General features: G+C 41.9%; 1 protein-coding gene and 1 long non-coding RNA gene across 7 annotated transcripts in view; one reads left to right on the top strand and one right to left on the bottom strand.

Moving 5' to 3' along the window:
- The window catches only part of Adamts9 (ADAM metallopeptidase with thrombospondin type 1 motif 9), a 162,898-nt gene that overhangs the window by 95,624 nt on the left and 54,159 nt on the right, over positions 1 to 13,115 (top strand). The window lies entirely within an intron of this gene.
- The window catches only part of LOC114681565, a 28,756-nt gene that overhangs the window by 807 nt on the left and 14,834 nt on the right, over positions 1 to 13,115 (bottom strand). For 4 of the 6 annotated variants that reach the window (XR_005091136.1, XR_005091141.1, XR_005091138.1 and 1 more), the window contains 4 exons: positions 12,728 to 12,853; positions 11,194 to 11,259; positions 786 to 918; positions 373 to 678 (listed from right to left, as the gene is read on the bottom strand). This is a non-coding gene — a long non-coding RNA (uncharacterized LOC114681565). The remainder of the gene's footprint in view (positions 1 to 372; positions 679 to 785; positions 919 to 11,193; positions 11,260 to 12,727; positions 12,854 to 13,115) is intronic. The other 2 variants (XR_005091140.1, XR_005091139.1) reach the window with 2 other exon arrangements.

Below are 13,115 nucleotides of genomic sequence, written 5' to 3'. Positions count from 1 at the left end.
TGTGAGCCAGCTATGAAGGCAAATAGGCTATGTGAATTAGAAGTGAATGTATGTTTCCTTTCATTAAAAAAATATATATATATACACATATTTTAATTTTGTAAACTCTCTCTATCACCCTCTCCCTAACTCTGAGTAGCCATGTATTAAACTTCATGTCATTGGCTAGGCTAAAGTGTGCGTTTTGAAAGGTTACTTTAAAAGAATTCTGAATCAGAAATGATGACGAGTTCTACAAACAAAAATTTGTGAGGCTTAACATTGTGTTGGGTAGCTTTTTCTTCTCTAATAATGTTGTCTTGATTTGTTGAGTTTCAATGACGAAGTCAGAGAGCTCTGTTTACTGAATTGGAAGATAATGGGAAAGCATACCTGGAAGACAGAAAAAGGTGGCTAGAAGAGAAGATTCTAAGGCAAAGCACCAGTGTGTGCACATGGAGTCCACCTGGGTCTCTGCTCAGACAACTGCAGATGCCTTCCGTCTATCACATTCATTTGCTCACCTTCAGTATGCTTCAAAGAGGAATTATTATTAAAGAAAAATAAATATTATAGCAATGAAGGTGGAAGTTCCAAGACAGCTTTCCCTTTGCAAAAGTCTATATCCAAGTGATAAGGCCTTGTTCCAGCCTCCACTTCATCCCATTGTTTATAGTAGTGCTGACCACACAGAAGATCCTAAATAAGGAGCAGTGGGGGAGAGGGGGATACTGGGATGAGTTAGAGGTTTATAAAGATGTGACAACAATAGCATTGCCACGTAGATGATGATAGCCATAGCTAACCTTCTTGAGCGTGTCTGTGTTGGTGCCAGTCTTTTTGTTGTCCGTGAGGAGACCACTGTGACACCACATCACATGTCGCTATAATCTGCTGTAGTGGCAAGACCTCTCGTGGCTTGTGCCAACTCCATTCATCCTATTTGGGGAGACATAAAACAGGTTATGCTCAATGAATTATGAGACTTTGGTTAAGAGATTTCTAAAATTCAAATACCATCCACCCTGAACAAGACTAAGCTAATTCTGACATTGTGCACTTAAGTCCAACAACAGAAAATCTTAAATTATTGGTGCTTCAGCAAATTCCCATAACCAGGAGTTCCAGAAATGTCATGTAAACTGTCTTAAGGTAGGCATTGGCAAAACAACCCTTTCTTTCATGTTAAAGATACCTTTTTGGCCAGAGTAGGGCAATCATGTAAGATTTCAATTTGAAAAAAAAAATGCAATTAAATATAAAATGTAAGTGATATTTTTTACTAAAAGAATATTGCAGTGCTTTTAAAAGATCCTCACTACCTGTTGGTTTTGTTTTGAAGCAACATCTTGCTAGAGCCTAGGTTGGCCTTGAACTTCTGATCCTCTTGCTCAACCAGAGCTGAATAGTTACTGTTTCAGATTTTTTTTTTTTTTTCAAAAGACCATGACAGATGAAATCGAATTTTCACTAAGTTCAGTATAGATTAGACTATGTATCAAACACCCCTTCCTGGTGCTCGGAGCCATCAGAATGCTTGTCTGCATCTACTTACTGAAGGAAAACTTAACAGACTGTAAACATTGCTTTTATGTTCATGGTGACTGCATGACCATGTCATCTCTTCGGACAGCTGTCTCATCACCTCGTTTGACAGTTTGTTCTGGGTGGCTTAGCAGATTTCTATTCTTATGTATTTAAAAAGTCCGGAGATGGGAGGATGTGCTCTCTGGGGAAGCTATGTCCTCTGCCTGACTCAGGAGTTGTCCTGCCATTGAGGAGCAGGATGAAAACCCTGGAATGTGGAGGAGGAAGTAGGGGTTGCATCCAAGAATAATTAATTGGCTGGGAGGGAATCCTGGACATTAGCAAAGGCTTTTCCAGAAGGTTTGTCTTGGGGAAGAATGTAAAGGAATAAAGATGTCACCTTCCTTGTTCCCTTCCGAATAAAAGCCATCCATTCCCCAGCCAATATTTTCAGGGCGCCTACTGTGGGTTGGGTCCGGTTATAGATACTACAGACACAGCAAGGAGCGAATCAGAGCTGTGCTCTACAGAAGACAAAGGGAAATCTTAGCAGAAAATGGAGAAAGCCAAACTCATGTAATCAAAGGCCCGACACTTCTTTGGCTGGCAGCTCCACCAGTTAAAAATAAAAGGACAAGTGGCTACTAGAACCCACGGCTTCACTGTTGCTGATGATATTCACTCAATAAATAAAAATTAGCAATCCTATTAGATGTGAAGTTGTCCAATCATTTTTAAATAGGCACCCAGCACTGTGGAAACAGAAACCTAGTTGTTACTGTTATGTCTTGTTGCTTAAGTCCTGTCCTAGAAGCTGCCCACATTAGATCCCACATGTGGCTGATCGGTCTGAGACCCAGGATCAGTGAAGGACCTGGCTTTCTGCCCCCTCCTTACTGGAACTCATATCCCCTTCATTTTTTAATAGAGGTCAATAAACAGATCTGGAGCCTGTGGCTTCGGCACTGTCTTCTCTGCTCTTTACTGTTCCCCTGTAGTGGAATCGTTGTTGTGAAGTTTTCAAACCAAAGCTTCCCTTTCCAGAAGTAAAATGGAAAGCTGGCAGCTAAAATGAATGTGTACAGTTGGTAGTAAGGAAAATAGAGCCCATCATTCCTGTCCAGATCTACCTCCCATTGATCCACAATCTGGCAGCATCCTACAGTGAGGAAAATATTCTGTGTTGCTGGTTTCCAGTATGGAAGTCATTAGCAACATGTTGCCAACACTAGACACATACATTGGACCTGGTGGCGCAGGCTTATAATCCCAACAACGAGGGAGTTTGAGGCAAGAGAATCCCAAGTTCAAGACTTCAGCTACCAGCTTAGCCACAACTTGTCTCAAAGGTTTTCTCAAAAGGTTAAAAAGCAGTTGGTGATATATACAGCTCGATGGTAAAGCATTTACAAGCTGGGACCAGGCCCAACATTGTATTCTGATACCACCCAAAACAAATCCTAAACACTTATAATGTAAGTAAGGGAGAGAAAGCCTCATTTTTAAAGACATTTGTAAATCTATTAGCCATAGTAACCCTAAATTTTAAACAACTTCTTGTAGCTGGTGGCTACCATACTGGATGGACAACCAGGCAACAGCATATATTTAACAATTAGTTATAAATTAGCCAAAAATCGAATTTAGAGAAGTAAACTTGGAGAAAACGCCTGTGTCAGCACTGAGAGGCCCCTACATAGCATGCCCCCAGTAATTAGCATTCTCTTGCCCTTCTTGTGGTTTCAGCTGGGCATTAGAGAAAAGGGGGGGGGCAATGTAAAGACAGACAGTCAGAGCCAGCTGTCCTGGGAGGACTAACTCCAGCTTTTCATTGTCAAAGCAGCTGTTGAAACAAACTCTCCTCTTCTGTGTCTCAGCGTTCAAGTTCATTGTGGCAACAAGTTCACTTAAGGAGAAAGACATTGACATGTGAGGTGGGTTGGAAGGGCAAACCCTGATTGACACCTTTAGGGAGAAGGCGAAAACTGAAAGCACCAGGTAGCCACCTTGTGGAATCTAGAATTCCAAGGGGTCATTGTCCCTTTGAAGGGAGAGCTTTAGGAAGGCAGCCTTTCCATATTCTCTGAACCCAGTAGGTGACATTGAGCAGATTAGCTTTGCAGGACTCCATTTCAAAGAGTGGTGCTGATCTCTCCTCCTTTGCTTTGGTTATCACTGCCTCTGCAAGCCCCATCCTCTGTGGTGTTAAGAAAACCTGGAGGGGTCCATTCACAGTCAAGCCTCAAGCTGAAGAGTTCCCTCCCCCCACCAAGTTGAAACAGCAGCAAAAGCATTCCCTGCAAATTGACTAATGAGGCCCTCCATTAATTCTCATTCTCAGTGGCCAGACATAAAATCCTCCACAAACATTTTAGGGTGACATCCTGAACTAAGATGCCATCCAGAGGGTGGGCTATGATTACGAAGTACTTATCAGTCTTACATTCATTCCCAGATCATCTAAATATTAAAACAAGAAAAGACTCAAGTAATTTTGCCCCTAAGCCACTTCCAAAACATTTCAAACAAAATAAATCACAACCCTCAGTCATTCAGAAATGACCTGATAACTTGATTGATCAGGAAAAGACAAAATGATCATAGCCTGTATCTAGGCAAGGAGAAGGCTGACACTGGTAGTTGGGGGCTGAAGGGGTGAGGGAGGTGTTAATATTGGTGGCTGGGGGACTCTAGATGAGGTGGTAAAGAGGATCATGCAATTTTTCTGTGTATTTGAATTTCACAAAATATGTTATTCTTAAACACTTATTTAGACAAATATGTTCAGACTGCCTTTTCCTTCACAAGTGATCTGGATTTATTTCAAGGCTTTAAACTTTTGGATAAATTTTAGGGAGCTGTTTGTAATCACACGTTGGCCCTGCAATGACGGGAAGAGAGGGTGTTGCCCCTCCCAGCCAGGACACAATCTTGCCTATCTTACTTAATTTGCTCTCTCCTGCTCTCTCTGCCTCTCTGCCCTGTGCAACTGAAATAGAAGGCCTCTGGGCATCTGAAAACTGTGCCTTTTATGTCTCCCTTCCCTAGGGAAATCCCAGCTTTCTTTCAATACAGTCCCTACTCACAAATTCTAATAAATAACACAGCCCCCACCCCCTTAACCCAACCCTACGCAAAGTCTAAATTCCTTGGAAAACAAAAGATTTTTTCCAAAACCGTGTGCTGATTGTTTTCTTTGAGCTTAGTCAAAACCCTCACCCATCCAGCTTACCTATTTCTGCAGTTCCGTATGTGGGACACTGATGAAACCATGATCTGTTCTTCATGGTTGCCTTGAATCAGATGTGACCTACCTAAGAACCCCTTAGGTGGCCAGTCACCAGCTGATGTCAGTGAGGAGCGCTGTCCTCTAGAGCTTGTTACTGTGATTGAAATCCTGTTAAGTGTGCTGCAAGGGATTTTGTGCTGTACAAGGCATGTTCTTTATAGGGCAAGGCTCCCGACTTACTAATCAAAGTCCCTAACTTTACAGGAGCAATACCCACATGACTCTTTCACTTCCATTTATCAGGAAGGCTGTGTGCCCTACCCCCTCAACATCTATTCAAATCAAGCCAGTTCAGAGGACTTGAAGGACTTCCCAGGAGCCTTAGTATGAATCAGTGATTCTCACATGTGGCTGATTTTATCCCTCAGTGAACCTTTAAGCAAAGTCTGGAGACACTTTTGATAGTTACTTCTGGGAGTGGAGGTTCTGGGAGTGGAGGAGTTGAAAAGGAGGGATGGTATTAGTCATCCAGCAAAGACAGGCTAGCACGACAAAATTTTACCTCACCCAGTATCTTAAAAGAGGGCTAAATGGAAGGGTCTGGGAAAAAGGAGTCATTCCCATGGCAAGTCTGTGGACTGACGGGAGGGCTATTGGAAATTCCTCTCCAGAAAGGTGACAGTCCTGTTAAACAGCATTCTGAGATCCTAGGAAGCCATCCATACCTGTCAATTCCCAACAAGGTTTGCAAGGATAAGCTGGCAGTAGCTCGAGGAAGTAGATTGTCTAGCCAGACTGAGAATTTGCAAACCAGCAAGAGTGCTACTCATCCCAGAAGTGGGGTGCACAGGGAGCGCACGGGGTAGAGGGTAGCAATGGGTGCTGATGGGGCCTATTATGGTGAGAGAAATTTCATGTGGCAATTCTGGCTTGAGCAATCACCTTTCTAAACAAAATAGTGATAGTGTGGATGGGACTATTCCTTAACATTCTAGGACATTTGATATAGCTCTTACCAGATTCATTTTAATTAGATGTTTCAGCAATGACAGAACTCCCCCCCCCCCCCCGCCCCATAAGAGCCCAGCAGCATTTAGCATCTGGTGAGGTTTGAATGCCACATTTGAATATGCAGGATGCTGTGTGGGAAAATTTTTCAAAAGTGAGATTAATTCTAGTGAGCATTTTGTCTGGGAAATGAATGAGCACAATTCTGACTAGAAACTAAGACAGTACTGCATAGAGCAATGTATATATCTTAAATAAGTATGAATTAGACTTTCCTCAACTTGACACTTGGGATCAGATAACTCCTTCTTGGAGGGCATCCTTGGAGAATGCCTATCAACTTCCTTGGTCTCTACATACCTGGTTCCTATCACGAACCCTCTACATTGTGATAACCAAAACTGTCTTCAGACATCACCAAATGATGGGCTGGATGAGGATGGCAAAATAACCTGCCCTATAAATGTATTGATTTCTGCAGAATTTGGCTTTTCATGTTTTTTTATGAGCATTGGGTCAGTGACCCTCAGCATTTCCAAAATATACTTGATACCAAATCCCCACTTTTAAGTCAATAAAGTCTTTGAGGTTGTGCAATTATTCTTTTTCTCTTCTCCAGGAAGAGAAAGGTTGTTTTGTACAGATGACTAAGTTTTCACTATTGTGTGACCTTGGGACATCGGTTATTTCTTGGTTGTTTTTTTAACCCATTAGAGGAAACTACTCAAAGAGTCAGCTGTCCAAGATATATGACGTTGACTTGGCTTTTCCTGTACATGAATTTCTAGGAAAGGGAGTTTCTGAGTTCCACTCCTCCAGATAAACACATTTCTCTCTTTGCAAATCATTGCTGCTTTAGCAGATGGCAAATGCTATATATCTTCCAGTCCCCCACCCATACCACAAAACTAACAAATATACTCAGACTGGAAGGTGTAATTTTGAGATCATAGAGACAGAGAACATTGTAGACGATGTATTTCTTGGATCCCAAAGGAAAATCTTATTTCCTCTCTTTAAAAAAAAAAAAAAAGTCACAAATATAACCAAAACTCTAGACTCTCAAATGCCTACTGTTTGACATTGTGCCTTGACATTGCTAACTACACAGTTCACACCTAAGAGTTATACAAATGCAGTACAAAAATATCAGAGGGCCTGGGGAGATGGCTCTGTGGTTAAGGGCACTTGCTGCTTTTTCAGAGAAACCTGGGTTTGGGTCCCAGCACTCAAGCAGCTCATAACTTCCTGTAACTCCAGCTTTGGGGGATCCAACACCCTCTTGTAGTCTCCATGGTGACTGGCAAATGGTTGGCACACATTCACATAAACATGCACACATACATATAACTAAAAATCTAAGAATAAATCTTTGTAAAAAAAATAATCACACACACACACACACACAAATTCCCTTATGTTTTCAGTAAATTTGTGGTTTTGTGTTAGGCCACATTCACTACTGTTCTCGGCTACATGGGGCCCCAGGTCTGTATATAACAACCCTGCCAAAGTGGTACCAGAGCTGTGAGTCTATTGGAAGGGAAAAGAAAATAAAATAAACCCAAGGTACTGCCATCAGCCTAAGAAATTGCATAGTGGGAGTTAACATGTAATGAAATATGCATTTCCCATCCCCCCCAAATTTGATGGATGACTGGAGAAAAACAGACATTCACACTTGACTCTCCATGAGATAAATGGATGCCATTTTCTATAGTTAAATTGAACCTTAAGTTATTAGTGGACTAAGTATGTCAAACAAGCTCTTTAAAGTTAGAGGGTCTAGAGAAGTAGCCCAGTAGGCAAAGTGGTAGCCCTGGGCTCCAATCCTGATACTGCATGAACTGGCCAAATCAGCACATTCCTCTGAGCTCAACACTCAGGAGGTAGACACAGGAGGATCAGAAGCCTAAAGTTATCCTCAGCTACCCAAGGAGTTCAAGGCCAGCCTGGGATGCATGTGGCCATGTCTCAAATTCATTCATTCATTCATTCATTCATTCATTCATTCATTCATTCATTTTAAACATCAGAATTTTGACCTTTGAGTACATATAATCTTGCAGGAATTCAAGGTTAGGAATCTAACATGTGCAGATTTTCCCTAAAAATGATGAGCAATGAAGACCCTGTTGTAAATCACACTTGTTTGACTTAATGTGCTCGTAAACAGTCTCCAGACCGTGACCCATTGGCTGTCTTAAACTTCTTGACTTGGTATACTAGGTACCCATCCGTAGTTAAGCAGATGGACTAGGATGGGGAAATAATAACAAAGACACCCAATTTTTGGACCTGTGAGATGAGCCATGGCCCAGATCATTTGTGTTACACACATCATTGATAATCCACATGTAATCCTGTGGAATGCATTTGGTTAAGTCCATTGTGCATATAGAAAAACTGAGATACCAGAAAGCTAAGTATATTTTGCGATATCATGTGTCGGGAAGCTTTGGGTGCACATCTGATGGAGTCCAAAGCTCTGGGTTTTGAGCTGATTCAAATCTTCTGAAAGTTCCAGTAAGGAGAAAACTACCCCTTGCCCAGATGAAATGGTTTAGCTCTATCCTTGCTTTTGAAAATTCCTTGAGGTTGAGTCATTGAGATCTGAATGTTCCCCAAGAGTGTCTTAACCAGGACCTATTCTTCTCCATTTTACTTACCATTAGTTGTAGAGAGCTGAACATTTGCATTGTTTGAACTGGATCCTTTTTACACTTCACTTGCTTTAATAAAGCTGTCTAGGGATTTGGAAATTGAAATTGGTCACCCAGCATTCTCTGAGCACTGACTTTGAAATGGCTTCATTTTTTCCCTATTAACAGCACTCTGGAAGGCTAAAGGTTCCTTTCCTGTCAGGAAAGGTCTTGTGAACTAAGAATGAGCTGTCTTTTTGGATATGGCCTGATCCTAACATCTAGAGAATTAGCACCTTACCAAATAGATAGGTATACTGGGGGCAGTTTACCAAGAGCTGGTAGACACAGGCCTAAGATTCACTCCACACAATTCACAGTTACAAAATCTTGGGCTCCCTGCTGGCTTCCTAGTCCTGCATAAACCTATATTGGTTCAAAATGAAAAGGTACTTTTTAAAAGGTCAATGTTAAATGGGGCCACACTGTCTTGGAATTAGTGTGGGAGTTTTCAGATTTTTGCACATAGGTTTTCAGTCAGACTGGAAATAGAAATTATTTAGCCTTGATAGACTGCCTTGCCTGGCTTTGCCTTCTTCTCCTTCTCCTTCTCCTCCTTCTCCTTGGTCTCTTTCTCCTTCTTCTTCATCTCCCTCCTCTTTCTCCTCCTCCCTCTCTCCCCCTCCTTCACCTCCTCTCCCCTCCCCTCCTCCTGCTCCTCTTGTGGAGACAGTCTCATGTATCCCATGCACACACCTTGAGCTCTCTGTGTAAGAAGAGAATTACAGAGTTCTATCAACAGACCTGCTTAATAAAATCACAGCATCAAATAACGATGCTGTGAATCAAGCATGGGACTTCATACATACTAGGAGAGCTCTCTGCCACTGAAACTGCATCCCTAGCCATCACTCTTGACTATTGAATATATTTTACATTATATATATATATATATATATATATATATATATATATATATATATATATGCCTGGAAAACAAGAAGTTAATCTAAAGTGCCATTTCTGGGTAGACTTAACATTATGTAACACTGAGGGTACATAGAGACATCAGTAGTTATAGATGAACTCTCTTCCTCTTTCTCCTTTCCTTCCTTCCTTCTTTTCTGTCTTCTCTATTGTCATTGCTGTTATTTGAGACAGGTTCTCCTGATGTAGCCCAGGTTGGCCTTGAACTTAGGATGGCCCTCCTGTCTGGGCTTCCCAAATGCTGGGATTACAGACAGCATGTGCCACCACTTCCAGCTAGAGTTGATCTTCCAGTGCTTGTCCAGAATCTTGGGGTAGCATAGTATTCTGAGTTTCTAGTTCCTGCCTTTTGCTGTTTGTTCGATAATAACGATCTCAGATAAGCTTCTTCTTAGTTGTCCCTTATACGACAGCTTTATAGTTGTGAATTAAATAGTAAACTACAAGGGTAATTAGTCAGTTTGGAGGGGAATGGACACAAGAGATTGGTGATAACCATGACTATTTATTTGTCCTTAAAATAAACTGAGCATTGTGAAAATGTGGACTAATTACTTTAGTGTTCTTGGGATAAATAGCTATGGCTTAGGTACCATTCAAGCATGTATTCATTTGTATACTGTATAATTATTTGGGTGTTTTCCATACACCAGACATGTTTCTAATCACTAGGGATTGAACAGAATATGCACACAAGCACGTGCATGCACGTGCACGCACACACACACACACACTCTTTCTCTCTCTCTCTCAAAAATTATTAAGTGTATATTCTAAGGAATAAGGGAAACCTAAATAACAACAACATAAAGAATTGAATAGAGATTTTGAAAGAAGGTGATAAAATTTATAGGTAAAATTAGATTAAGGGGGAAAGAGTAGGGATCGACATGGAATGGGGAAAGGAACTAGTGTTTTAAGATTTGAGGAAGTCTCCGATAATCTCTGTTTGAACAAAGATAAGGGGAAAATACAAAAGAAAACCAAGTGGCATCCAGAAACAGGATGTCTCCAGAGGCAGGAGTGTGCTGCATTTAGTGATTCAGAGAGGCCAGGGGAACTGAGCTGGAGGAGGTGGAGACAGGAGACAGGACTAACAGAAGGCATGAGGGATGTGGAAATACATTGTGGTGTAGGCAGAGGGAGGCAAGAGTTAGATCACTGAGAGGGAGCTAAGACGCCCCTAAGGTGGTATGGGTGGGTTTAACAGGAACATGGGTTTATTTGAAAAGGTCCACTCTGGCTTCTGAATTCAAGGAAGGAAGCACGGGTACTCTTCCTAGGAAGCCACATGGTAACTGAAATAACAGCAGTGGTAAGGTGAGGACATCAGTGGCTCAGAAAGATGATGAGGCACAGGAGGCTCCTGCAATTTTTTTTTTTAGGTAGGGCTAACAGATTAGCTGAAAGTCTGGCTATAGAGTACAAAAGAAATAATGGAGTCAAATGACTCCAAGTTTTATGGGCTAGGAAAATGGAAATATGGTGATGCTGTTGTTTACAATGGAAATATCCATAGGAGGAACAGCTGCATAGAGAGATAAGAGAACTTCTGTTGGGAATGTACTCAATTTGAAATGCGTGTTTACCGTGATTTCACGTCTCTGCTGAACACCAATGCAAGTAAATGTTGGCAGTGTTAGATGTCTTTAGTTAGATAACAGAGGGAAACATGATACTTACCAAACTGGATCCTTCTTCCTTAGTCTTTGGATATCCTCTTCAATAAATTTTAGAGTAGTACTGAAATAATTTAAATTTGTAAAACAAAACCAAAATGTGAAATGTAATTCTAGTCCTTCCTAATGCCAAGTCACTTACTTTGTTTACATGTCAGTCTTTATTTCTTCTCCTTGCATTCCTTCTCGTGGTATTTTTGAGCCACTTCTTTACCAAAATGTGGGCAGAAGGAGGAAATAAGAAAAGAGATAAAGGATTTGAATAAAGCATGTTGAAAGGAACGAAATGCTGTTTGATTTCTCAGTAGAGTAATGTGAAGTTGGATGAACATCTGATTCAATTAATGTTTAAAATGACCTTTTGTCCATCTGTTCAGACACCGATCTCTGCAAACAGGCTCAAATATTTATGCATGTCTCACTTCTGGAGTGGGATTAGTATCCACCCCAATGCCACTTGGCTACCTAGGCTACTTCCTGAAAAGTGAGGGATTTTTTTTTTCAGTTCTCCCTTGGTATCTTCGGGGTGTGGGTGGTTCAAGACCCCTCGCTGGAATCCCTAGGCTGTGTAGATGGAGAGGGTCAGTTCCTTTATAAGAAATAGTGTTGTGTTTCTATACAACCTATGCATGTCTTCCATAATACTTAAAATCAATGTAAATGACCTAGAAACATTGCTGTGCTGTTTAGGAAACAATAACAAGGAAGAAGTCTCTACACGTTAGGTGCAGCTGTCATTGCTTTTCCCCAGAGAGTTTTGATCCAAGGTTGGTTGAATCTGTGGACTCAGGGCCCTTGGACACAGGGGCCACCTGTGTGATCTATTTCACAGCTGCTTCATATAAGTAAAGATGCTCCCTTTACACCCAGGGAGAAAAGGAAAAGGGCCAGACAGACCGAGAAAGCAGTGTAGGGTGGAGGAGACAAAGAGAAAGACACATGGCTTCCATGTCTTTTAAATGACTGACGGGTACATGGCTAGAAGGGGATGCAGTTCAACAGGCACACACGACAGTCGAGAGACAAACTGATGAATTGCTGTCCTAGAGAAGCATTCCTGGTGGTGACTGAAGCTTCCCAGGCCTTGGACACTAACATAGGTCACATCAAGTGGGACGGACGGATGGCCAAGGCTTGACAGCTGCTAACTGACAAACATCCCCAGATGGCCTTGATCCCTCCAGCCCAGACCTTTGATCACAGTCCGCCTTCACGTTTCAAGAAACTGTGGTTACTGATCCCACCAACCATAGCTTGCCCATCAGTGACTAACTCAGACGCTTCTTATTTTTCTCCCTTTTGGGTATGTGTGTGTGGCGCACAGGAGCATGGGAGTGAATATTCAGATATGTGAGGGTACGTGCACATGTCCGTGCTACTACACAGATGTGCACATGTGCAGAGTCCCAAGTCTTCTGCTTATTTGCCCTCCACCTTATTCATTGAGTCGGGGTCTCTCCAGTAAACCCAGAACTCTGCAATATGGCTAGTCTTAGCTAGCCAGCTTACCCTAGGGATCCCTGTCTCTTCCTTCTGAGCTCTAGAATTGCAGGTGGCCACCATGCCCAACTAAACATTTACACAAGTGCATTTAAGCAGTGCTCGTGTTTACAACACAAGTGTTTTAACCACTGAGCCACCTCCCTGGTCCACTTAGCAGGCATTGCTTCACTTACCATTGGACTATTCAAGAGTGTGGATTCTGGAGCTTGTGTCTCACCCACTACCCTCTTTTCCTTGCAGCTGTTTTCATAAGTACTTGCACTGTAGGCAGAGTAGGTCCTTACACCCTCATCACTCTCCTGAAAAACACCAACATCCTTATCGTCTTTAAGACAGATTACAAACAGCCATAATGGGTAAGCTGGAGAAGGGTAGACGAGCTACTAAACTGGCCACTGGCCTTGGGCATAGGGAATCACGGGGTACGTGAAGAGGATCCAGTCTCTCGATGGGACATGCCTCATACTGTCAGAGCACCGTTTAGCTACGATAGAATTCACCAGATTCCATATTTGCAGATTTTCAAGGACTTTGTGTCTCTATCGATGAGGAGGAAAACTG

This window comes from Peromyscus leucopus, chromosome 3 (genome assembly GCF_004664715.2).
Source record: "Peromyscus leucopus breed LL Stock chromosome 3, UCI_PerLeu_2.1, whole genome shotgun sequence".
Classification (NCBI taxonomy): domain Eukaryota; kingdom Metazoa; phylum Chordata; class Mammalia; order Rodentia; family Cricetidae; genus Peromyscus; species Peromyscus leucopus.
Note: the sequence above shows the minus strand (reverse complement) of the source record. Positions and strands in the feature narration are given on the sequence as shown.